This window comes from Leucopleurus acutus, assembly GCF_964270905.1.
Source record: "Leucopleurus acutus genome assembly, chromosome: 2".
NCBI classification, from domain to species: Eukaryota; Metazoa; Chordata; class Mammalia; order Artiodactyla; family Delphinidae; genus Leucopleurus; species Leucopleurus acutus.
In genome coordinates, this window is record NC_139143.1 from 163,613,403 (window position 1) to 163,637,365 (window position 23,963).

Sequence of the window (23,963 nt, forward strand, 5' to 3'; positions counted from 1 at the left end):
GTCACATAGCTAGAAAGTGGAGCTCCTGGCTCCAGACGTAGGCGGTCTGGCTGAGAGTCTGTGCCTTAACTGGTGCTCTCCACCACGTTGGGGACATTTGGAGAGCCCCACAGCCAGCCTGACCTCTTTGCCTGCGAGACAGAATGGGCACACCTCCCCATTATATCTGGTGAGCGCACCAGTGTGCTCACCTTTCCCGTTCAGGGCAGGGGTGAGGGGCTGCGGGCAGCTGGAGGGACAAGGGCTGAAGTTAAGTGATGTTCAGGAAAGCTCTGGGGCCACCGAGAGGTGGGGGCATGGTGGGAGGCCCTGACGCTGAGAAGCTGGCTGAGGGGCAGCAGAGGGAGCAGGTTGGGAGAGTCAAGAAGTGGGGCTACTGGGAATGTAAATGGGTACAGCCACCATGGACAACAATAGGGAGGTTCCTTAAAAGACTGAAAATAGAGGTACCATGTGATCCAGCAATCCCACTCCTGAGCCTGCATCCGGAAAAGACAAAAGCTCTAATTAGAAAAGATGCACGCATCCCAATGTTCATAGCAGCACTATTTACAATGGCCAAGACGTGGATGCAACCTAGGTGTCCATAACAGATGAACGGATAAAGAAGATGTGATATATATATACACACACATACACACACAGAAGGAAATGTTACTCAGCCATAAAAAGAATGTAATAATGGCCTTTGCAGCAACATGGATGGGCCTAGACATTATCACACTAAGTGAAGTCAGAAGAGAAAGACGAATATCATGTGATATCGCTTACATGTGGAATCTAAAAAAATGATACAAATGAACTTATTTACAAAACAGAAACAGACTCACAGACATAGAAAACAAACTTATGGTTACCAAAGGGGAAGGGGGTGTGTGTTGAATATATTAGGAGTAGGGGATTAGCAGACGTGTACTACCACATATAAAATAGATAAACAACAGGGATTTACTGTAGAGCACAAGGAACTCTATTCAATATCTTGTAATAAACCATAATGGAATAGAATAGAAAAATAAGAATACAGATATATACATATATATGTATAACTGAATCATTTTGCTGTACACCTGAAACTAACATAATATTGTAAATCAACTATACTTCAATTAAAAAAAAAGAAATGGGGCTGCAGAGGCGCTCTTTTTCGCAGGCTGTTCCCGGCCAGTATGCTTGTCTGCAAGGTTCCCTGAGACAAGGGTGCTGCTACCAACAGCGGGGAAGCAGCCACTGAGTTTCATTCACTTAGCAACATTTATTCAACAAATATTTATCAAGTGCCCACTGTGTACTGGCTGGATGCAGTGGTGAGCTAGACAGACATCATTCCTTTCTTCCCGGAGGTGAGCCCTGGAGATGCAAAGAAATTCCAGCTCAGCGCCCTCAGGAGTGTTCGCTGAGGACATACTCTTGTGCCAGGGACGGACGCATCCCCTCCCGTCATCCTCCTAACGACTCCATGAGGAGATATTAGAGTGATGCCTGTGTTTTCAAATGAGGAAGCGGAGTCTCAGAGACCCTAAGTGACTTGCCCAAGGTTGCACAGCTGGTAAGTGATGGAGCTGAGCCTTGAGCGCAGATCTGCCAGAAGCTTGTGCTTTTCACAGCTACCTGCGTGGCTCTGCTCTCTTGTCTACTGGCAGTGCTCCTGCCCATCTGGGGCCCCGCTGGGCAGTGGGGTTGGGATTGGGGGCAGCCCTGCCCTCTCCACCTGGAGAGCTGCTTTCTTCCCTCCCTCCCACCTCTCCCCCCATCCCCCAGCTTCCCCCAGCTCCCACTGTCTGGACCTTGCCTGCTCTGCAGTGGGGGAGAGCTTATTCTCATGCTAATTGCAAAACTAATTGTTCTTATTGCAAAATCCATTATATAGTATATTTATATTGCAGATAATGAGCTGTTTGGATTAAATAGCTCACTAAAAGTCAATAAAAAGAAATTTGCTTCACTGTTCCTCCCCTCATTTTTCACCGGCACTGTTAACACAGCCGTCCTTCTCCCTGAAGGCTGGAATTCATTAAAATGCCTGGAGCGGCAAGGGGGTGTCGCTCTTGTCGCTGTGTGGTTTTCCCCTTCTCTTTGAAAAGGCATTGGGAGGAGAGGGTTGGAAGACAAGAAGCAGGTTCTTTCCCTGGTTTTAGTGACAGGGGTGACTAACCAGGGAAAGTGCATTGTAATTTCTAGCAGCATCGAACAGCGTGGTATCTTCAGAACAAAACCTGGGGCTTGATGGGGTGGGGTGTGCGTTGGGGATGGGTGGGGACCGAGGAATGAGCTGTCAGTCACTGCCACCCCTCAAAGGGGTGGAGGAAATAACCAAAGGCCTCAGTGCTGGGTTCTGCAGGATGAAGCCCGTCTACGGGGCCTGGCTTGGGGACAGGAATGAGAGTGAGAGAAGACAGCCTGGGTCATGTTTTGAGAGGGTGAATATCAGGTTTGAAATCAAGGGTCTGGATTTCTAGGTTCTGGTCCCTCTTAGCACCACGACATCTCTGTGACTTCCAGAATTTTCCTAGTCTATTTTTCTGGCCTTGGTTCTAAACCTGAAGCTGGCTTGTTTAAGTTGAGTCCTACCAGGAGGTGGGCTGGTCTGTGAGGTTCCGGGATTGTTAGCTCTGGGGCTTCTGCAGTCATCGTGTTTCATGTCGTAAAGGGTGTATTGTTCAGGAATCCAGTCTCACACCCAGGCCCTTGCCCTTGACATTCTATGGCACTGAGCAATCAGAGTGGGGCTGCAAGGAAGGGTCTGTTTCTTATTTCTTTTCCCAGGAGCCACGCTCCCATTTGGTCTGATAAAATGGCATGATCTAAAACTGGGATGGCCTGGAAGGAAGCTGCCGCCTCCCTCATACCCGCAGAAATGAACATCTTCTCAACCATCCATCCGTCCATCCATCCGTCCATCCAATAAATGTGTACTGAGAGCCCATAATGGTCAAGACATTGTGTTAGGTCTTGGTGATGACTCTGAATAAAAACACACAAAGTCTTTATTCTCATGGAACTTACAGTCTATTGGGAATGTAAGGGCAGGTACTAGTCAAATAGTCACAGAAATGAGTGATTAATTAAAACCAAGGCAAGTGCTTAGAAAGAAAGAGCAATTCTAAGACAGCAATCCTAGGAGGACCTAGCCTGGATGGTGGGACCAGAGAAGACTTCCTAGAGAATGCAACACAGGAGCCGAGCTCTGTAAGGTGAATGTGTTAGACAAAGAAGGGGAGGGGCAAGTTTGGACAAAGACCCACCCCAGGGAAGGCCAAGGGATGGTAGCAGGACAGCAAAAAGCCAGTAGGGGTGAGGCTGGGATGGTGGCCTAGGACCAGTGCATGCGCGGCCTTGTACGTCAAGAAATTAAGGAATTTAATTTTTACTGTAGGAGCAAAGGGAAGCCATTGTGTGTTTACAGCAGTGGGGTGACATGACTTGCATTCTGAAAACTTCACTCTGCTGCCACTGACAGAGGTACCACTGGAAGGTTTGAGCTGCAGAGAAGGATGGCAGGGCCAATAGAGAGAGCAGGATGGAAGACAGAAGCTTGGTAAGGGTGGGGGAGAGGAAATTTGCCCAAAGGAAGTCAAATTTGTACTAGCAAGGGAGGTGAGGTGCTGGCCATCTTCCCACAGTGCAGTGCTGAGCAGACCATGATCAGGAGGCTGATTTTAAACTCTCAGATGACGGAGGTGTGGAACCTGTCTTCAGCACCACAGAGGGCTCCCCAAGCCATTCTTGGGAGCCCATGTTGGGGCACTTGACAGCATCTCCACAGATGCCCAGCTCAGTGCTCACAGGGCCAGTAAAGTCATTGCAAAGTTTCCTGGGAGGATGGTAAACAAAGAGAGGCCTAGTCATTCCTGCACAAATGCACATGACTTGTGGGAGGGAGAAGGCCTGGTGTTGGCCAACCTGGAGCAGGGACTTCGGGCTCCCCTGCCCCCCAACAGAGCAACAGGCTAATACCAGAAGGGAAGGCAGCCTGAGAAGTTTCCACTCCAGGCAGCTGAAATGGCTGTAATCTACAGCCATCTTTATTTAACGACTTCAAAGGGAGATGGGAAGAGAGAGAGGCAGCAGGCAGGATGCTGAAACAACTTGAGTGTGACTGAGATGAAAAGCAATGGAATCTGGTGCCACGTACCCCCCTTCTGGGCCTTAGCGTCCACAGAGGTGCTGGAATGAAAGGGCTCTCCAGGGAGGAAATAGATGTTCCAGGAAACTGAGTCCAGGAGAAGGGGCACCAGAAGCCCCTTTCAGCCCAGCCCAGCCCAGCCCAGCTCAGCCTCTCTGGGAGAGGCAGGGTCTGTGGAGCTCAGGGTCCCTGCATTTTAATGCTTGTAAAGCCCCTGGCAATGAACAGGCATCCCCTGGAGGAAATAACTATCTCTGTGCGCCTCAGTGGAGCCCTCTGTGTGGGTCTGTGTCTGCTCTTTATTCTCATCCAGTCCTTCAGAAAGTTAAGAAGTTGGTGTGTCAGTTGGTACGCAGAGTGTAAGCAGAGACCAAATAGACGAGGTCAGGAAGGGCTGATTCCTTCTGCTGCATCTCTGGGGTTGCTTCATATTTGGAGATCGCCCCCCTCTGCATGGCAGGTTTGTTATCCACCATGCTTGGGAGCGGGGGCAGAACTCGTTTGCCATTTTGTTGTAAGAAAGCTCTTCTTCGTAAGTCCTGAAGGGGACCCTGGACCTGGGCCGAGGTCATTGCCTGCTGACTTGCAGCCAGCAGTGCCCTCCTCCTGCTCTGAGCTATCTCCCTGCGCTTGGACTTGGCTCTTCTGAGTGTCTGGGTCTCTGTGGATGGCAAGCTCCATGGGCCGGGCCCTTGGTAGAGGTACTGCCCATCCTTTTGGGCACAGTGCAGAGCGAGCAGTGACGTGTTTGCTTAGTAAACAAATGAGGGAATAAGTGAATGGATATAATAACTGACATTCCTATTGGGCTATGACCAGTGCAATGGAGTAGGCGGAGACCTGGGTGTCTGGGTCTTTGGGTTTTGGGGAGGGTGGGGCATGTAAGGGGTTTAGTTTCCAATAACAAGAAGTCAGGATGGTAGATTGGAAGAGGGCCAAGAGCCATGTTCCCTGGCAGCACGGGGTAAAACCTCAGTGTTTCTGCAGATGACCAGCACAGGGAGTGTGGGGAAACCTGAGAGTTAAGAGGGCCTCAGAGAGTGACTAGGACACGGCTGTCTTCAAGTGTTGTTGAGACAGAGGGAGCCCCAAGATGACCCTATGGGCTTCAGGGAACTCAGAGCACTTACATGGCTGGTGGGTATGGAGCTTGGGGGAGTGTGTGTGTGTGTGTGTGTGTGTGTGTGTGTGTGTGTGTATGTGAAATAACTACTCTATAGTTTGGAGAGATGCATGAAGACGCTGGGTCTGTGGCCCCAGGAGGCATTTGCGGGGGTGGTCTTTGGGAGGTGTTGGAGTAGAGGGTGTGGCCCTGAGAAGGGAGGAGATACCTCGGGCCCTGGGTGCCAGGGAAGGGACCTCTGGGACAGCAGGTACAGGGCCTATTGGATGTTGAGGGGAGCGATGTCCTTTGACCCTTATCTTCCCCGCAGTAAGCAGACTGGCTGGCCAGGGAGAGGCTGGGGCTCTTCCCTCTTCATTTGGGATGAAAGAGAGTCTGTCCCTTTTCAATTTCTTCCTCAGCAACTCTGCATAAGACAGGAAGCAACTCACAAGGCACATGTAACCCACACGGCGAGTGGAGAAAACCAGGGGCTTCACTCTGAGTCTACCTGCCTTCCCCTCTGTCCTTCACCTATGATGTAGGGGATTTGATGTAAGGATACAGGGCACAGTTCTGGAGGGGACTCCTGGGGAGCAGCCCAGTGGCTTGGATAGCTGGGTCTCAGGGGTGCCCAGAGAGGTGATGTCTGTGTTCTCCCCTAGAGAAAAAGGAGAGAGGGCTCAGTGCCCCAGCCTCAGTCCCGGAGGGACTCTGTAAGGAAAACAGAGGGGAGCTTGGAATAAGGTGAAAACAGTAAGGGCAATGAGAGAAGATTTGCGAGTGTGTGTGTGTCACAGTAAGTGTGCACTTCTCACGTGTGTGTGTGTGTGTGTGTGTGTGTGTGTGTGTGTGTGTGTGTCCTAGGTGGCAGGGAAGCTGTGAATTAAGATTCGGTGCTGAGTATGTGTCTGAATTTGTGTGTTTGAGGGGTTTTGTGATGGACAAACTTGCGTGATGTGTCTCTCTGAATGTGTTTATGTTGCTGTGTGTGTGTGTTGTGAGTGTGTGTGCCCCTGTTGCAAGGTCCAAGGCCAGGATGAGTTGTGCTTCTTCATGGGAACGGGGAGGTCTGGGGAGGGAAGGAGTGTGTGTGTACGAGCGTGCCGAGTGGCAGGAATGACAAATGATTAATCTATAGAAATCTATATTCTATTCTTCCATGCATCCACTACGCCCTTCTCACGCTCCCATGCATTACCTCTGGAAATCCATCACCCAACTCCCAGTCAAGGACAGGCTGTGAGGGACGAATGCTTGCCTTATTGATGGACTTGCCTGGGCTTTTTGTACATTTGGATATACGGAGGAGAGCTCCCTCTGGCCTCATCGTTCATTCTCTCATTCATTTATTCATTAAATCCATCATTGGCCCACCAAATAGTTCTTGTGTGCCTACTGTGCACCAGGAATGGTCCTGGGTCCTCAGGGTACAATGATGAATAAGGTAGACACAGTCCTCAATTTCTCTAAGTTCTGGGCCATTGGGGTCCCCGACAGCATGCTAGTGATTTCAGTAGATGTGATGCAGGAGAGAATAGAGGGCATGGGAAATTAGCGTGAGCTGGGGCTCACAGAAGGCTCCTAAACGAGGTGACACCCCAGGGTGATAGAACCAGATAAAAGGGAAGGGAGAGGGTGTACCAGGCAGAGGGAACAGCGTGGGCAAAGGGCCAGAAGCAAAGAGAATTTGCCCCTTGGGGAAAACGAAGAGTGGTTCTGATGGCTGAGGCTGGAGTGTGAAGATGAAACGGCAAGAGATGAAGGTGTATGGAAGTGGGTGGAGACTGGAGAGAGCCTGGAGTACCTTGTTAAGGAGGCTGGGTTTCACCTGGAGGGAAACATGGAGCCAATGATGCGTTTAGGTGGGGCTAATACGATATTGCATCTTATAAGTCAGTCTCTGGTTGACGGTGGGGAGACTAGACTGGAGGCAGGGTGGCCAGCCAGGAGGCTCCTGTAGCAGTTCCAGGAAGGATGGTGGTGGCTTGGATTAAGGCGGTGGTTAAGATAGAGGGATGTGGGCTGAGTCCAGAGACTCAGAGCTTGACGATAGACTGGATATTGTGGTGAGACAGTGGCAAGCATGGGCCTACGTTTCTGGGCAAGGTATTCTATCTCTCTCAACCTCAATTTTCCATCTCTAAAATGGGGGCGACAGTTCCTGCTTCGTAGGGTTGATGTGAGGCTGTCTGACTCATTCTCCGTTTCTGGCCAGCATTAGGATCTCCATTGGCAATGGCACGTCTATTTTTCCTCTCCCACTGGATGAGCCATCTCCTGATTTGCTCTTTTCTAGGAGGTTTTGGGCTGATCCACCCCAGGTGGGTGTTTCTTAACCCAAACCCCAGGCCATCCTTGCACTATGGTGCCTGTCCCAGAAGCCTGCTCCTTTCAGCCCCTGAGATCCTCCAGTCCACAGATGGGCAAACAGGCACTCAGAGAGGAAAGGACCTGTCATCGAACCTTGTTGGTGTCCAAGACGCCACAGACACATCCTCAGGCAGGCTGACTCTCTACAAGTCACCACGTCCCACCCCCGCCTTCAGACCCAAAGCATCTCTGCTCAGCAGGCCACTTCCTGTTCTTAGAGATTATCAGGGAGACGAGCTTCTTTGGCCAAGGCATGAGGTTCTAGGCCCTCCTGGGGGAGAGGGCGCTGGTCAGGCCCTGAGGAGTCTCTGAGGGCCTGCTAATGTTTCACCTGACCCTTGTGTGGTGTGACGAAACATCTAAAGAAGAGCTTTTCCTCTGTTGCCCCCCGGGGGCAGCCAAACAATTTCTGATCTGGGAAAACTTGCTTCACTGTATGGCTTCTGTACATTTGGATAATGATGCGTTTTGCAAACAACAGTCCTTTTAAGGTACTGGCAGAGTTGACGCTTCTCACAGCAAAAACATTTTTTTTCTCTTTCCTCCGTCTCCCTTCTGAGCCAGCATCGTAATGATACTGTAAAAATCTGCAGAACGAAGGCCTCTCCTCTGGGGAGTGGCAGCAAGAGGGGCTGTGTGATGGGAGAGCCCGGCGGGGCAGGGAGGAGAGGCAGGAGGGCGTCTGGGCTCGTGTGTCCACCTGGGTCTCTGATGCATTGCTGTATGTGCTGTATTTGCAGAGGAAATGAGATTGTGGACCAAAGGGGATGAGGCTCTTCTCAGGCAAAGCTGGCAAGTGCCAAGGAGAAGGCCCTGAGCACTTAGAATATTTTCAAAATTAAGTGACAGTGGGCACAACACGATGGGAGAGACGGCTTGTGTTTCTTTGGAGCATTCAGTCACAATTTATCATTATCCAATTTTTTTTCCCTTGGGTTTTCTCTCTCACACATTTTTTATCCCGATCTGACAGCTAAATGAGGAATCGCACTGCCTACGTTATCTGTTTTGTTCAGGAATTAATCCCGTTGTCGAACACGAACTGTCAAGCGGTTAGCGGGGGCCGGCTGGTTGTGTCAGCCCAGGACAGTGCAGTGTCTGTGGGGCCCTTCTGGCTGGTGGTCCTGAGGACCTTGCGTGGGAAAGGCTTCCTTTGGGAGACACACAAGCTTCTGGAGAAGCTCTGCATGTCCCTGAGCACTGGCCATAGGCTCCTTGGCCGGAAGGGCACCCTGCGGTGGTTCTGCCGCAGTCTCTTGTCAAGTTCACGGAGTCATTAGATATAAAGTCAATGGTTGGAGGTCATGGTGTCCCTCCCTCTGCCTCTGGCAGCTTTGGGAAGAGAGGCATGGACCCCAGACCTCTGCAAAGGGGTTAATTCCCAGTTGTCCTCTTGGGAAACCCATGGAAGACCTAACTCTTTCCTACTGCAGCTGGTCTCCTGCTGTTACCATCTTGGCCAGTTCCTGGCAACCAGGTCAAACTTCAGCCCAGGATGAGAGGAGAGCATAGGGCCTCTGGGGGTGCATCTGGTCTTTCAAAAGTGGCCCAAGTTTCTTCCCCTTCTCCCCATTTCTCCCCTTATTCTTTCTTTCTCCTCCGATTTCACCTTCTCTCCCTTCCTTTCCCTCTCCTGTCCTTTCTCCCTTCCTCCCTGCCTTCCTTCTTTCCTCCTCCCTCAACTTTATTCTCTCCTGCAGTGACGCCTAAGATGCGATGGTGAATAAGACAGACCTGGTCTCTGCAACCCAGTCGTTGCGAGCAGAGCAGGGTGAGTTCGTGGAAGGGGAGGCACAGGGCAGTCCCAGAGCCCATAGCACGGTGCCTCGACTGAAGGGCGAGCTTCAGGAAGCTAGGTGACCAACGGGGCGGGGGTGGGGGGGCTCAGGGATGAAAAGAGGACGCCAGGCAGAGGCGCGCTGTACCAGGACCCTCGGCTGTGTCTGCAGACACACCTCCATGGTGTCACTGTTTGATGTCAGTCTCGCCTGTAACACAGTTCGTCGTATGAGGGAGGGACCGTGCCGGGTTTTGCTCATCCGTGCAGCCCAGCTCCGAGCACAGAGCAGGTGGAAGTTAGGCATGAGTCCCCAAAGGGGTAGAAGAGGGAGGTGATGGCTGTGAGCTGAGGCACTGACCCCACCCGAAGTCCCCAGGTTCCTCTGTGGCTGGCAATTTCCTGCCAGTAACTGGTGCTCCTGAACTAGTCTGGTTTCTAGGTGTCACCTTAAATGGCCCCCAGCTTGTGTAGAGCAGGAGAGGACTATTGCATAATGGAGTGGGGGATAGGGCAGCCCAACAGCTAAGAGCACAGACTCGGCAGCCGTGGGTCCTGTCTCCAATCCAGCATCTGCTACTTCCTATTTGTGGGACCCCAGATCCTCAGTTTCCTGCTCTGTAAAATGTGCATGATAAGAATAGGCTCTGTCTTGAGAAAGACAAATATCACGTGACATCACTTGTATGTAGAATCTAAAAAAATGATACAAAAGAACTTATTTCAAAACAAAAATGGACTCACAGACAGAGAAAACAAACTTACAGTTACCGGAGGGGAAAGGAGGGGGAGGGATAACTTAGGAGTCTGGGATTAGCAGATACACACTACTGTATATAAAATAAACAACAAGCACCTACCGTAGAGCACAGGGAACTATATTCAATAATAACCTGTAATGGAAAAGAATCTGAAAAAGAGTGTATATATCCGAATCACTGTGCATTGTAATACAACACTGTAAATCAACTATACTTAAAAAAAAATAGTATAGGCTCCGTCTCTTAGAGATGCAACCAGGATGAAATGTGATGTCGTGTAGCTGGGACTTGACATGTTGCCACCCGCTTATGACTGTTCCAGCCCTGTTTTAACAGAGGGCTGAGAAGCTTGTCCGGGCCGCCTCTTTCCTGCTCCAGGCCCCAGAGTGTTCTTCCCTTTGTCCTTCTTTGGCCAGCATGGTGACTGCCAGGTCCACGCTTCCTCTCGTTCCTTCCAGCCTGGCTACGTGGGGATTCTGGTGAAGAAGCAGATGGCAGCTGGGGCTAAGTGTGACAGTGATTACGCTGTGAAAGGGCGATAATTTATTCTGTTCAGCCTTGACTCGGAGTTGGAAGGAGAAATCTATTACTTCTGGAAGGCAAGGCTGAGGGTGACCTCCACTCTCTGACATCCAACAGGCAGCTGGCCCCTGTTCTTCTGGCTCCTTAGCGGGGGGAAGCTGGAGGGCAGGTCTGGAAGGACCCCAGGGAGCATCCCTGGGCAGGGACCTCTAGTGGGAATTGGGGGTGAGGGGTGAGCTGCAGGTGGCCTGGGGGAGAGGAAGCTGGGAAGCAGCAGGACGCCAGCCCCATGTAGAAGGGACGGCCCAGGAGTGGTGCTCTCAGTTTCTCTGGCTTGGCTGGGGTACCAGGCCCAGCCCGTGCTTAAGCCTTTCCTCCATTAATCTACTCATCTTCCTCGTGACTGGCAGAAGCCTTCTAAGTGGTGGGGAGAAAGATGTAGAACTATCCCCACTTTAATAAAAACAGTCTCCTGATTAAATATGCATGAACACATATTGATTTGGGGATTAAACAGCAAAGAAAACTGGGACTATAATTGAGCTGGGGAACATGTACAGGGTGACACTTGGGTTGTACTTCTCCAAACACACCTGCTGGGTCTGGGCCTGGGGCTGCCGGGACGGGGAGCAGGGGCACCTGCAGGTGTGGAGCCAGCCAGCGGCAGGAACAGGCAGCTTCTGAGAAAAACCAAGAAGCTGAGAAGAGATTCAGCTCACTGCCTTCTGACTCCAAGTGTAAGGTCGTGTTTACCACGGGCCAGCCTGGGCAGTCTGATTATATAAGAGCTTGCAGAGCTGTAGAATCGTGTATCCTCCAAGCTGGAAGGGCTCTTGGCCTTGAGCCCAGCCCCTTGCCTGAAATTGATCACCTTCCCTCACTGACACAAGGTCATCTCATGTCTCCTTGGATGTCTCCAAGGATGGGGAGCTCACCACCTTTCATGGGGAGCTGAGAGCTCTTGGAAGGAGCCAAAGCCTGTCTGACTAGCATGTCCATCTGTAGGTTCCCTATCTACTCCATGGGTTGGAAAGAGGACAAGGACACTGTGACGTAGATCTGGTTACTTATATTCCACAGACTAGAAAACAGACTCAGAGATCTTAAGTAATTTTTACATAATCCTCACCATTTTACAAAATCCTCACCATGCTTATCATAATGGAAATGATTTATTGAACACCTATTATACTCAGGCACTTTACATACATGCTGATCCTCACAACAGCCCGGGAAAGTAGACATATTTTCTCGATTGGGCAGAGGGAAGACTGAGGCTCAGAGGCTGGAGGTGTGGCACGGCGCTGGCCATTTCTTGCTCTATTCCAGAGAAGTGTGGTCTTCTGGTTCCTTGCTGTTAACACCTCAGGATCCCCCCCGCCACAGCCCAGCCCTGTGTGGTCCGGCCAGGATGCCTCCTGTCTCCCTGAGCCTGGCTCCGGCTCTTGCCTCACATGTCTCTGTGTGTGCCTCTTCCCTGGAACCTGCTGGGACTCTGTCATCCTTTCCCAGCCCGCATCCCCTCCCCTCTGCTCTCCCCTGCTGCTCCCAACCCCCTGCCCTAACATCTGCTGAGGTCTGCCTTTCCCCGTAGCCCTAGGCTCGCACATCCTCGAGGTGCACTGCACTTTACAGTGTACAGAACAATTTTACATTTGTTGTCTCATTCAAGGTCCATAATGACCTGAGAGCCCATACAACAGCTGAAGAATTTGAGCAATAGACAGATGAGGCAATTGGCCCCAAATCACAGTGGCATTGCTAGGTATGTCTGTCCAGGCGATGCCACACCTGTCCCAGGAATAGGTGCCTTTTTCAGCACCCAGGCAAGACACACTGAGGCTGTGTGATGGAATGGAAAGAGTATATGGATGTGGGTTCAAGCCCCTGTGCGTCCTCTGGCTGGCTGTGTGACCTTGGACAAATTATGTAACCTCTCTGAGTCATATTTTTTTCAAGCTTAGCTTGATCCCATCTCTGGGGCTGGAGCCAGAACGCGTATGGGCATACTTTTCAGAAGCGCCTCCAGAACCCAGTGTTTGTTTTGTCCACACGGCTAATTGTGAGAGAGACACCTGCCAAGACAGCTCCCCGCTCACTGTGGCCTTGGGACTAGGAGAGAGAAAGGCATATGATGTGGAGTGAAAGGACAGGAGTGCCCCAGTGCCATGTGACAATGCCCTGCTCATCAGGACTCCCGGGGACGGCTGAGAGCCCACAGGCCCCCAGCTGCAGCTGCCTCCGCCCTGTGGTTATTAAAGCAATAACTTAGTTTTAATAAGAGTCTGAAGACTTCTTCAGGAAGCTGCTGCCACCACTCTGTCCCTGATTAAAAGAATGAATCAGGCAGGATCCAGCCTCCGCCTAGCGAGGCTGGGAATGGAAGCACCGGGCTGAGCTCTCTCCAGAGACTCCAGCATCTTCAGAGGGAACCCAGGCTTTGGGACTGTGTCCTTCTCCCTACAGATGGGAGGGACGGTGGTGGAGGGCCCAGGCTTATACCATCAGAGTCCTGGGCCTGCCTCCTGGCTCCTCTGCTGACCAGCTGCAGGGCTGGCAGGGAGGGACTTAGATTCTCTGAACCTCAGTTTCTTCTTCTGTGAAATGAGCATCATAGTATCTGGCTCAGACTCTGGGTGAGATAATGTGAAAAAGGACCAAAGGGACATAGGCAGAGCCCATGCCTGGCTCACATATGGGTGGGATGAGAACGCACGGGCTATTATCCTAGTCATCGGGTTTCTCTCTCTTACCTTAAATCAGCATTTCTGTGCACCTGTTACATGCAGGTGATGACTTGAACCCTGGGCTTCTGAGTCCAAGTCTAGGAATTTTCCTGACCCCAACGTACAGGCTATGGAAAATTTAAGCCCCAGATCCTTCCTGGTGGTCTGTAGAATCTTGGGATTGTAAACTCCAAACACTCCTAGGACCCAAGGGGGTCATTCAGCGTATAGTTCATCCCCCTGTCTCATAGACAGAGTACAGGAAGGTGGTAGCCTCTTCTGTCTCCTGCATCCCTGCCGAAACCTCGTGATGGTTAGAGAAAGAAACACGCGGGCAGGCTTTCAAAACCAGCCTCCCATTTCTCAGCCTGGCAAGTGTGGGTCTGGGGGGTACTTCTGCCCGCTTCCTCAGGCTCTCCTCCCCTGTTCCCCTCAAGGAAAACCTTGGGCATTTTCTGGTTTCTTAGGGCTGGTGAAATTCCATCATATTTGAGATGGTCCTGTATGCTGAGCTTGTGGGTTTGTCCCCTGCAGGCTGGAGGTCCCTGAGGTTCTTGAGCTGTTTGTCACCACAGGCCTGCCCTGGTGGCTTAGTTCTCAGGACACTCCCTTAACCTCCTCCTGTCTCCCAACCACCACCACAAAGTGCTTCTGGGAGGTGTTTGGTCCAGGATGTCAAGAGCAGAGCTCCTTCCATCGCCTCCCCGTGGATGGAGAAGAAGGGTGCAAGTGAGATTCTGTGACTCTCATTCCCAGTATTCTTCCACTCTGCTTAGCCTGAAATCCAAACCTCTTACTGTGACTTTCAAGGTCTTACCTATCAGAGAGCTGGAAATTTCCCATTTGTCTCCTAAGATCCAGGCTTCAGTCTTCTCCACACTGTTCTAGATCTAGGAGGGTGATCCATCAGGATGTTCTCTGGCTCCTGGGTGGCCATGGCCAGTGGGTGTCACCAACAGGAGGGTGGGGGGAGGGAGAGAGTGAGGCTGGGTGTCGATGTCATGGGTGCTCTCCCCGTGGGGCCACTGCAGCTTGGGTGTGTTCCATTCCTCTCTACAAAGCTCTGTCTGCATCTGGCAACTGCTCTCTCCTGCACCCTCTTGCTGGGGATTCTGCAGTCCTAGAGATCCGTACCATCCTTGTGATGTCCCTGCACACACCTGTTTAAACAGTCCTTTATTAAACTGTCCTCACGTGAGCCCGTGCACGTGCAGCATCGTTGTCCTGCTGGGATCCTGGCTGGTACACCCCTGCCCACCTGTCTGATCACCCAGGACTCCTGTCCAGCAGGTGTGACAGCCCTTTAGAGCTGGGAGTCTCTTCTGGCTGGATTATGCCCGTGCCCAGCTCGTTGTTGAATACTATGAATGTCACCCCTGACTTCACCTTCTCTCTGTCTCCCCCTCACCTAGTACGTCCCAGCCACATTGACTGTTGTTCTTCTCCTTGAACAACCCGGGCCTGAACCCGCCGCTTCCCTGACCACCCCTATCTCCCAGCACCTTCTATCGCATCTGCCTGTATCAGTCAGGGGCCCAGCAGGAAGGGCAAGTCCCGTTCAGCTGGGAATCTGAAGAGATGTGACAAGTATAAGGGAATCTGGTGACCAGCAAATGAGGGAAGCTGTTAGCACCCAGGGACCTTGGGGACCCTGGAGGAAGGGGTGCTGTCAGAGCCTGGAGACACTGGAGGCTCTGTCACAGAAGGATCAGCGTTGCAGACCCAGGCAGCAAGGCAGGGAGGGGGCAGGAGAAGAAACACTGTACCTCTCTCCTCTGGTGCCCTCGTTTCCTGCCCGGTTCCTTGTTGTCTGAATCCTTGAAGCCGCCAGCAAGGGAGCCCTGGGATGCAGTCCACAGGGCTCGAACCCCAGAGCACAGAGCAGGCGTGGGGGTCTGAGAACGGAATCGATTTCAAGGGAAGAAACGGAAAACCCAGCACACCTCGTGTTGCCTTTGTTGTGCTTATCACCACCTGAACTAGTCTTTTTCTTTTGTTGGCTGGTGGTTTACTGACTCTCTTTTCTACTGGAGTGTCAGCTCCACAAGGACAGGGAACTTTTTGCTTGGCCCCTGTGGGACCCACCCCAGTGCTGGGCAAGGTGCCTGGAACAGGGCAGATCTTCCATAACTCTGTGGAATGAAAGAATGAGGAGAGAATGAGAATCTGCTTGAGGCTCATGGTTCCTTCAGGCCAGCAGCTCTGTTGCTTAGGATTCCCTGGGCCATCTTCATCCCCCTTGGGTTCAGCCTGGGGATGGGCACCCCAGGACAGGGAGGGGATGTGTGTGCGTTCTGCCAGATAGGAGGCTGACACTGGCCCAGCAGGCTCTGTGGCCACGGTAGCCATGTAGGAATTGAGCCTAAGAGGTGGGGTGGAAGCCCAGAGCTCCCCTCTTCCCCTTGTCCTAGGCGGTAAGCTGCTGGTCCAGCTTTGGAAGGATGGCGGAGCTGGGAAGCTCCAGGCTTGGGGAGAAAATCCTAGCATGGGCGAGGGGACCCTTCTTGTTTTCTTCCAGCCGCAGAGCCAGAGACTGAAAGGGGAAGAGAGAGAGTGAGCAAGAATGAGAGATGGGTTTTTTCCTCTCTTTGGGGCAGGTGACCTGTTTCCATCGTATCTGGGGTCCCTGAAGTCCTGGGCGGGTCCTGGGCAGGTCCTGGGAGGAGCCCTCCGCCATGTGGGGCCCATCACTTGGTGCATACGGCTGCAGGCTGTTCCCTCAGGTCATCCATTCATTTGCTTAACAGCTATTCACTGAGCACATACTATGTTCCAAGCTCTGGAGAGAACCATGAACCAGGCACGGGCCTGCCCCACCCGCACATGGCCCGCGTTTCCAGGGCTCCCTGGTATTACGCGCATCTCCCCAGCTGTTCTGTCACAGCGATGTGCTTGCTAAAACGTAACTTAAGAGAGGCAGTGGACTCTGCCGTGGGCGTTTTTCCACATTGCTGTGTCACAGTAGCTCCGAGTGGAGACCTTACCCTGGCAGCGTCAGCATTGCTCAGCAGGTCCCATGCGAGCGTTACTTGCATGACTCCGTGTGCCCTCCGTGCCCTGCTGCTCACCGCTCAGGGTGCCCTCCCAGACATCCTTGGCAGCCCTCCCATGCTGCTTTACCTTCGCCAGGCCCATCTCCCAGGACCTGCATCACGCACATTCTTTACATTAGCGAGTCCATCACGGGGAAGCGACTCAGTTCACTTTGACCTGGATCTCCCAAACTTACAGGAAAATACTGTCTGTGGTGACAGGTAGTGGTGGAAGCGGACAGTGTCAAGGTCAGAAGTTGGATCAGCAAAGGCAGAAACCAAAGCCCAAACACTCTGGGAGCAGGAAGAGACTTTGCAAAATGGCTGCGGCTCCTTGTAAATGATGTATGAAATGCAGACCATATGCTGTGAGCCTTCGTGCGCGAGAGCTTGGCTGGGTTCCCCGGTGTCTCCCTGCAGAGCTGTTTGCTGCAGCCCTGCGCTCCCAGCCCCCACCATTCTGGGAGTCCTCATCAGACCGCAGACCGTGGCAAGGTCACAGCCCCTCCTTCCTCTGGTCTCGTCCCAGGAGAAGGTGCCACGCACAGTAGGTGCTCAACCTATGTGGCAAACATTGCTTCTGCCTACCCTGGTTCTTCGAAGCCCGAGCAGAGCTGGGGGGATGAGGGTTGTAATGAGTTGGGGACGTCATTGTGCCCAATCTTGACGTTTCCCGGACGGGAAAGCCGAGCGTGAAGTGGGATGCGACCTCACCCAAGGTCACACGGGAGAAAGTGGCAGAGCGAGGGCTGGACCCTAAGTCTCTTGACCTCCATCCCGGGGGTTCATAATGAAACCTAGAGGCAAAGGGCTTTGTTTCTCCTGGGTGGTTCGCAAATCTTTAGTTCTAACTGTATGTTTTTGGGCAAGCCCCATAACTTCTGTAAGCTTCTGTTTCCTCATCTGTCAAATAGCATACTAATCTGATTAGCGTTTTGTCACGGTTGGAAAAATTGTACACAGTGAGCCTGGCCCTGTGCTTGGCTCATTGGAGGCGTGCAACAAATGTTTTATCTCCAGTCCTGGGCTCTCTCCAAGGCTCCAGCAGCTGGTACCTAAAAGTTAAGATGCTAAAAAGGAAAAGCCGAACGCTGGTCTGAGCCTGTACGTCCCATCAGTGAGGCTGCCGGACTCCCAAGCACCTGGGCTGGAAACCCCAGAGTCGTTCTAGTTCCATCCTGAGACCCCATCTCTGCTACATCCAAGCAGGCACCTTGCCTTGCCTCTCCCATCTGTCCGCTCCTCTCCACTCCCTACCCTGCTACCTCTGCCCTACCTGTTAGTCTCTGAATTAGTCAAGGTTTTAAAAAATTTTTCAAGTGATAAAACTCCAACTCAAATGGGCTTCAGCATAAAAGGCAATTTATTGGTTCATGGCAACTGCATTCTTCCTGGTGCTCAGGCCAAAATTCTAGGCACCTTTCGTCCTTGACGCCTCTCTCTCTCTCATACCTCACTTTCCATCCATTAGCAAACCCTGTTGGCTCCGTCTTCAGGTTACATCCGGAATTCACGCTCTTCTCCCTCCCCCACGGCTGCTCTTCCAGTGCAAGCCACCACCATCTCTCACCTGGATGGTTGTAACAGCCTCTTACCGAGCCTCCCTGCTCCTGCCCTTGACCCCTGCTGTGGGTCTCTGCACAGCACCTGGAACTGTCCTTTTAGAGCTGAAGTCATATCACATCACTCCTCTGCCCATAAGCCTCCAAGCCTTCCGCCATCACACAGGGTAGAATCCAAATCCTCCCCACTGGGCTCTCCACCTCCCTGACCTCCTCCTCCACAGCCCCCTCCCTCCCGTCTCCGGAATGTGCCAAGCACAAACCAGCCTCAGAGCATCTGCCGTTACCGCTCCTGCGGCATGGAAGGCTGTTCCTTTAAGTATTAGTGCGGCCCATTCCAGGCTCTGCTCGGGTGTCCCCTTCTCAAAGAGGATTCCAGCATATCAGATATAAGCTTCGAGTGCCCTGCTCTGTTTTAGTTCTTGCACTCCTCACCGCCTGACATTCATTGGAGTGAAGCCCCCATGAGAGCTGGCATACTGTGAATGCCTGGCACATACTAGGTGCTCAACAAAAAATTTTTGAATGAATGGATGGATACATGCCAGGTGCTATGCCAGGTGCTGGGGAACACAACAGTAAACACAGCCGAGTGGTCCCAGCCCTTTATAGTTTGCTCTTCCTTGAGAGTGATGAATATTAAATAATTTTGATTTAATTACTATTAAATACATTAAAACAAATGTTGATTTAATTACTATTGAGAAATATGCTACAGGGGAATAGCACTGATATGACAGTGAATTAACCAAGGGCCCTGAAGCAGAGGAAAGGGTGTAGGGTGAAGGTATATCTGGGAGGGTTTCCTTGAGAAGCTGATATTTCAGGTGAGACTTGAAGGATGCGGAGTTGTCTCAATGAACAGGGAGGGGGAAAGCCGTCTGGGTGAAGGAAGAGCATGCTCGAAGTCTCTGACTGGGAAAAAGTCAGTGCTTTTATGGAACAGTAGGAAGCCAGGGTGACCAGGGCAGAGTGGAGGGGGAAGGGGTTGGAGGGACGGCGCTCAGGATGGGAACGAGGCTGTGAGCTCCCTGAGGGCAGGAGCCTCTGCTCCTGATTCACATACCTCCAGCCCAAGCTCAGTGCAACGGGGTGCCATGCAAGGAATGCTGGATAAGGAGTCCGCGGACCTGGAGTCTAACCCTTACTTGGTGTGTGTCCTTGTGCAAGTCCTATTGATTCTCTGAGCACATCTGTCCCTCATCTGCTGGCATAAGGACCAATGATAGAAGCACGCCCTTCCAGGAACCTGCTCTGTATCCTGGGGTGCCCATGCAGCTGACCAGGTTGCCAGCAGCGAGGGTGTGAGGCTGGGTCTTGAGCAGGGGCTCCTGGAGACATTTGGAACTTTGGAAATGTCCTTTCCTGGACATCTAGGACAGGAGCCACTATCCTTTGACAGGGCTGGAGCTTCCCCATCCACAGACAGTCAAAAAGAAAACAAAGCACCCTTCAGCTCGAGTCACCCCCATTCATTCTTGCTCTCCACGACTTGGAAAGTCAGGGAACCGCGTCTCATTTGGTCCCTTCCTGTTTCCCCCAGAGGGATCTGCCCAAATGTCTGCCTGTCTCGGACACGGTTTACGTCTCCTATGGAAAGCGTGACACTTACAGCGAAATGAGTTGCTTGCCTCTTGCAAGGCTCGATCGTAAAGGATGGCGATGACAGGCTCGAAGCAATAGGTCATGTTGATATTTTCACATTAGTTTTCTATTCTTATTACATTTTGATGGATGGAGAGAGTGGGGATTTTATCGTAATCTCATTCCTGTCTTAAACTGCTAATTCATGCCTGAGTTCCCTCTTCCATTTTGTTTCTACAAATTCAGTCAAGTGCTGATGGCATGAAGATTTAATATGCAGCTGCAGGAAGAGGCATGTGGATAGGAAAAATGTTAGCTGGGGAGCAACGTTTTTAAGAGAACAGTCTAATCAAGTCATTTTGTTATGAAAGTGCCTTGTTACCCTGGGAGGTTGGGCTCCCCATATATAATAGTAATAACTACATAACAACAGAACACTATCTTACACTCATCCGGTGCTTTTTGTTTTTCAAAGTGATCCATTCAAATGTTTGGTTTTTTTTTTTTTTTTTCCCTCTAATCCTCCTAACAGCCCCATGTGGCTGGGAGGGTATAATTATTCCTATTTTATAGGCGAAGAAACTGAGACTCAGAGAAGGGAAGTGGCTTAGACCAGAGCCTCTCATCTCTTGCGTATAGAAGTGAATCACCAGGAGGTCCGGGGGAAGAGCCTGTATCTCTAATTCCCAGGTGAGGCACACTTTGAGTAGCAAAGATTTGATGATGTTTGTGTATGTGCATGTGTGGTTATGGGTGTTTTCATATATTCTGTGGCTTCCTTTGAACTGCCCTCTCCCTGACTCTCCGTTTTGGCAGCTAAAACCTCCTACTCACGGCTTCGCCAGGATCCTAGCATATTTACGGTCTCTCCCTCCCCAGGGTGTCCTGGTGTACCTCAATTGTCTGCCCACCTCCTCTCCCTCTGTCTTTGGTTTTTCCTTTCTCCTGGGGTGGATGTTTCATCTCAGTCCTGCTGACAAACCCACACTGTTCCCTGGACACCCAAGAGTTCTCAGCAGGGCCTCCTGCCTCCCATACCTCAGCATTTGGAGCTATGTGGGCTGGGGGTGGATCTCACTGGCTGCATGGACCAGGGCACTACGTGATGGGTGAAAGAGCCCTTCAAATCAGGGAACAAAGGAGAGACATGTAGGAATCATGAGGCCTGCAGGGACTTCTGTGCGCACAGCGCTCTACAGTTACAAAGTGTTTTGGCAGCCATGCACACCGGATCCTCACAACCAGCCCAGGAGCTCCCTCTTGGGACACGTGAAGCAACTGAGGCTCCGAGAACCTCTGTGACCTTGCCCAAGGTCACAAGCCACTTCGGGCAGAGCCTGAACTCTAAGCAGGTCTTCCGACCCCAAATCTGAAGCTCTTAGTGGGGATCATCAGAAGTGCCTTGAAATACACCCGGGCCAGCTCTTTCTGGGGGCATTTACAGCTTTTTCTGCATTTTGGACCAGGAGTGGAAGTCACACCGCAGAGCCCTTTCTGGCTGCTTCCTGCCAGCTTGCGTCATGTAGTATGAGTTCCGTCAATGCGATCCGAGCTGGATGGCCGGTCAGGAGGCATGTGTGGCCTGAAACCTTCAGGCAGATTCCCCTGCTTTCTCTGTCCCCTTCTAGTCTGTTCCGGGTTCTCGCTTCCTTTCAATAGCTTTCTCTCTCCTGCTGCTTTCTCTGTTTCTCTGTTTCTCTCCCCTTGTCTCTCTCTCTTTTCAGAGAACAAAAATGACTGGACTTGGCATTATCTGTTGGTTTCCATGGTAATAAAATCTGTTTCCGATAATGGCCCTTCCCTGGCTGTGGTTAGTTTTGGTAATTTTAGCAACACTGTTGCACAGGCCACCTGCATTTCAATACGATGCGAGCTGGATTCGACTGCCGCTTTCAGGTTGAATAGAAATAAGGGAAAGTGCTTGCTTTCGAATTTCTAGGCTGGATAAATGCTCGAGAAGGAAAGGAAAAGTTATGTAAACCCTGCAAGCTTGAACGTGAGCGCAGCTTAAGACACGAGTGTGATCATGTCACTTTCCTGCTTAAAAGTCTCCCTTTACTGCGAACTCAGAGCTGGCAGGGTGAGTCCAGAACTGACCCCTAATCCCCCGTTCTGTCTTGTTTCCGGGCCTCTCCTTCTCTAAGGCTTTGGCCTTAAAATGATGTTTCTTGCCTTTGAGTCTTTGCATATGCTCTTCCATCTGCCTGCAACGCCTTTCCTACCTTGGGCTACCTGGTGAGCTCCTACTCAGCCTTCAAGAGTCCGTCCAAGCACGCCCACATCCCTCCCTCAATATCTTCCTTTTTTAGGCTTTCCTATAAATTGTACATTCTTCTATTATGCAAACATATCCCACCATATCAACATTTGTGTTTCTTTCTTTCTCTTCCATGCCTGAGTGAGCTCTTTAAGAACAGGGATGCCTGTTGAGTTCAGCTGTGTGGCTCCAGGGCCTGGCACATAGCACGTACTCAGTGAAATAAAAATATATATGGTAACAGCTACCAAGGATGGCTCACTTTCTCCATGTGCCAGCCACTCCACTAAACACTGTATGTGCATCTTCTCACTGCCCCTCACTCTCCTGATGAGTGACCACGGAGGTACCGTACCCTATGAGGTACCATCATTCTCCCCATTTTACAGAGGAGCAAACTGAGGCTCAAAGGGGTCAAGATACTGGGTGCAGATGACAAAGTTGGTTAATGGAATGCGAAGAAGGATGAATTCAGGTGGAACATTTGAATGACTGGCTCTGAGCTCATGGTCTCCTTTTGAATCTGTAGGAAGATTTTCTTGGAAATCTTTAGGGGGAGCTGTGAGGGCTTTGGTTGCAGGCAAAAGTGGTTCTTGTCTATGTATGGCACAGTGGGGAGGAGGGGGTAGGGGGGTGTTGGAAGGAGGGAGGATGGGAGGGGAGCACAGATGTGAGGGAGCTGCAGACACAGATTTTGCTGATGCTGCGAATGTCCGGGGAACTGTCAAGAAGACCTGGGGTAAAGGGGCTGGAGCCTTGAGCAGTCCAGCCGGAAAATGGGCTCTCACCTCAGCCCTTGGGCCAGTCTTGACTCCTCTCGGGGGGTTAGAGAGGGTCTGATGTGTGTCTGGGCCCCATGAAAGATTAAGATGGACCAGCATTGTCAAGATGCTGGGAAGGTGAAGGTAAGAATAGAAAACACAGGGACAAGTTGGAAGACCACTCAGCTTCTTTCTGCTGACAGCCGCCTGCCTTGCCGCCTGGACCGGCTGTGCTCTGATTTGTGTGTAAGCCCAGCCCACGGCTCCCTTAGGACCCGCTTAGTGGCGTCTGTACTTGGAGTTAAAATGGTTCCAGAGAAGCACTTAGTTGGGCCTGAGCCTACAAGGGGGTCTTGGGGACACTCAGAATGTTGGGGTTTTTTTTTTTAAGTGAGTCGTCGCCTCTACCCCTCTCAGTCCTGCAGGATTGTGGCAGGAGTTTGTTGCAAAGCATACAGCCCAGGGCAAAGCAGAGCCCTCGGCTCTGTTCAGGGTCAACCAGGATGGGGCCTGCAGGGTCTTTCCACAGATCAAGGTCTGCAGGAGGCTGAGGGCAGTGGAGGTGGCTCCCGCCCAGCCTCTGGCTTCACAGGGGCTGGAGTTGAGCCAGACTCTGTCCCCAACCTCCCTCACCACACAGTAACGGAGAGCAGTCTGATGTTCCTTCCACATTTGCCTTTATGTGAGATTGGGTAAACTGACTTCAGAGGCTCTGGAAAGAGAGATGACAGGAGGTGATTATTAATTATAACAGCCAATGTTTATATAGCGCTTACTACACGACAGTGAAGTCCTAATATTGTTCCCATTTTACAGGTTAGAAAACTGAGGCACAGAGAGGTTAAGTCATTTGCCCAAGGTCTCACACACACATGGTGGAGCCAGGATTTGAATTCAGGTTCACACTCTTTTAACTACCAGGCAAGGAGTGACTGGCGGAAACACGACCGGAACCTTGAAGAATATTCGATCAATAACATTTGTGAGCACCTTCCATGGGCCAGCCTGGGCTCCGCTGTGATGATGGGAGGGTAGGATCCCAGAGGAGGAGAGGCCGGTTCCAGCCTCCAAGGATGCCTGCCGGGCTCTCATGCCCCTTGGATGAGTTGTAGGCTGATGGTGCTGGGAACCCAGTAATGACCTGGAGCTGAGTTTTGGGATCGCAGACCAGGGTTTGATTCCCAGCTCCATTACTTTCTACTTGCATGGTCTCGGGTAAGAGACAAGGATGCCTCCTAGCTTGGGTCCTTCTTCTGCCAAATAGGAAACACGTATTTCACGACGGCTCTCCTGCAGGCTGACCTGTGTTCCCCAGAGGTGATAAACGGCTTCGTGTTTTATAAATGTACTGATCTCCCCAGAGGAGAGGGAGTTTTAGAA

The 23,963-nt window shown here is 51.5% G+C and overlaps 1 pseudogene across 1 annotated transcript in view; it reads right to left on the minus strand.

The window, feature by feature from the left end:
• LOC309974876 (acylphosphatase-1-like) overlaps window positions 1-19,669 on the minus strand; it is a 37,522-nt pseudogene extending 17,853 nt beyond the window's left edge. Inside the window, exon 1 of the transcript in view lies at window positions 19,594-19,669. The product of the transcript in view is annotated as an acylphosphatase-1-like (transcript). The remainder of the gene's footprint in view (window positions 1-19,593) is intronic.
• Between the last annotated feature and the right edge of the window lie 4,294 nt (window positions 19,670-23,963).